The following is a 2419-nucleotide window of genomic DNA, read 5'->3' as shown; positions in this document are numbered from 1 at the left end:
TACAAGCATAGTTAGGTTTCAAAACTTTTCCCTAAGTCTTTCATCCATTCTTGGCCGAAACCTAATGTTAAGGTTTTAAATTTTTAAATACAACATGAAGCATGAAACTTAAACCAACCATATATTAAAGATCATACATCATAAGGAAGCATATACAAGTGGAATGGCTCTCTTAGTTACGCAGCGCCCTGACCTGAGTCCCCACGTCCGCTTTTATCCGCCCGCAACCCCTTTTCTTTGCCAACACAACGGCCGTCCCCTTCATTCTATGCTGACCCAGCCCGGGTATGGCTTTTTGGGAAGCCCGTTCCCACCGCGCTCACGGCCCGGCTGGCCCGCCGGTAGTGGGAATGATCCCGTTCCCTGGTAAAATCAAGGGTTGGTTGGATGCGGGATCTACTCCACGAGGAGCGGTACAGACTCCGATGATATCATCACGACCTCTCTTTGCGTACCGCTAGGGATGCTTAACGCCACTTCGCCAACTGGCATTACCTGCGCTTTCGTCTCTCTAAGTGTGGTCAGCACTGGGTGTTTCCGAGCTGCGAGGCTTAGACCCATTCGCATTAGTTCATCCTTCATTCCTTACCCTTATGCACGAATTTTTGAATAAGCCATCTTCCTATCAAGGTTAAGGAGTCAACTGAGCATCTCAGCGGCGGGATTGAATACCCGAAAAGAATCAGAGTTCACGCCGCCCGCCCTGAACAAATAGGAGGCGTGGGCCACAGGTCGCACATAAGCCACCGGGTCGCACGACAGAAAACACCCAACATAAAGATGCACACTCCTCCATGTGAAATAGGAAGATGAAGATGAACTTTTTTGTAGTAGTAGTGACCAAGAGCCATCAGCAGTCGGCTCGTTGGTAAGGCGAGAGCTTCAAGCCCGATTGAAGGTGGCACACCCCCCAAACAAGCACCACTCGACGAGGGGGGGGGGGGGGACGGGGAAAGCTAGAGGCCCATTCCCTTCGAGCCTTCTTTGGGGGTGCCCGGTGCAGCTCATCTTGTCATTTCGTCGTTGCTCATTCCCGTGAAGTGTTTGGCCTTTCCTTCTCCGCGCCCGCTCACGCTTCGCTGACCTATCGCGTGGTAAAGAGAAGAGAGTACGAAAGAGAAGTAAACAGAGCAGACTACAGAAAGATTCTAAATATGAAAAGTGCCCCTCGAGAAGAAGGAAATGAAGAAGGGGAACGAAACGAAATAAAGCATTTCTTGCGGATGAGCTTCTCAAAATCTTGTCTGGTAATAGAATCTAATTCATGGCCCCAGAACATTCTATTCCATTTTACATTTGACCAGGAGAAACCTCAGTGCGCCATGGCCGGGCTGAGAGGTTTTTGGCGCCATCAAGTGAGGGAGAGAGATTTCTCTCGTTACGTCCAGGTATGATAGCCGCGGGTTGTCGTCGGCCCGACGGACTTTCCGGAAGTAGTTGGCGTAAAGTCTGTGTCACGCGACGAACCGGGTTACCAAACTCACGACTTGAATAATAAGGGAGTTCGCTGGATTTTTTCCAGAGGGGCGCAGGAAGAAGAAAATGAAATATGAACAACCGCGCTGGTCGTAATAGATCGACTTGAATGCGTCTTCTTGCTCCAGCATTCGACGTTCCATTTCAAGGAAGGACGACGTACCATGAGACTTTCTGTTTCGTCGAGCCCTGCTTTGGTCTCTGGTTTGATGGTTGTACGTGCAAAAAATCCTGTACATTCCGTTTCGTTTCCCATCCCAGTCTTTCGCAACACTTCAGGTTTACTCATTTTGTTAGGTCTCGACTTCTCCGCTATGATCTCCCAAGTAGTTCATATAGGAGCTATTGCCGTTTCATTCCTATTCGTGGTTATGATGTTCAATATTCAAATAGCGGAGATTCACGAAGAAGTATTGCGATATTTACCAGTGAGTGGCATCATTTCCAAACTTTGCCCTAGACCTTGTATCTCAACTTGGCCGAAACTTCAAGGTAGGGTTTCTAAACTTTTAATACCACATGAAGCATAAAACTCTTAACTAACAACATATTAAAGATCATGTATCATGAAGGAGCATAAACAAGCATGTTTTCATTTCAAAACTTATCATGGACGAACCCTAAGTTTCTTTTCAAAACATTTTAAGCATAGAAAACGTAGGAGGCTACTTGTACTGCAGGTGAGGGGGGATACTTACATCCTCTCGCTTAATTCTCTAGGAGAAGTAACCTTGCTTGTGAAGCTTTCCTAGAGAAGAATTCTTTTAGCTTGGTCTCGGCAATGGTGAGAAGAGGGAGCTTGGTTTCGGTAGAGAGGAGGAGGGAGGAGGAAGAGAGAAGAAAATGAAATTTTCTCTTTCCTTTTCTCCTTTTATTCCAAATGAAAGGAAGAAGGAAAAATGAACTTTTCCTTCCCTTTTCTTTTACTCATCCTAAATGAAGG

General features: G+C 46.6%; 1 pseudogene; it reads right to left on the bottom strand.

The window, feature by feature from the left end:
• Positions 1-307: 307 nt before the first annotated feature.
• Positions 308-1732, bottom strand: LOC122031353 (annotated as a pseudogene).
• Between the last annotated feature and the right edge of the window lie 687 nt (positions 1733-2419).

This window comes from Zingiber officinale, chromosome 11A (genome assembly GCF_018446385.1).
Source record: "Zingiber officinale cultivar Zhangliang chromosome 11A, Zo_v1.1, whole genome shotgun sequence".
NCBI lineage: Eukaryota > Viridiplantae > Streptophyta > Magnoliopsida > Zingiberales > Zingiberaceae > Zingiber > Zingiber officinale.
This window is presented reverse-complemented; position numbering and strand designations above follow the sequence as displayed.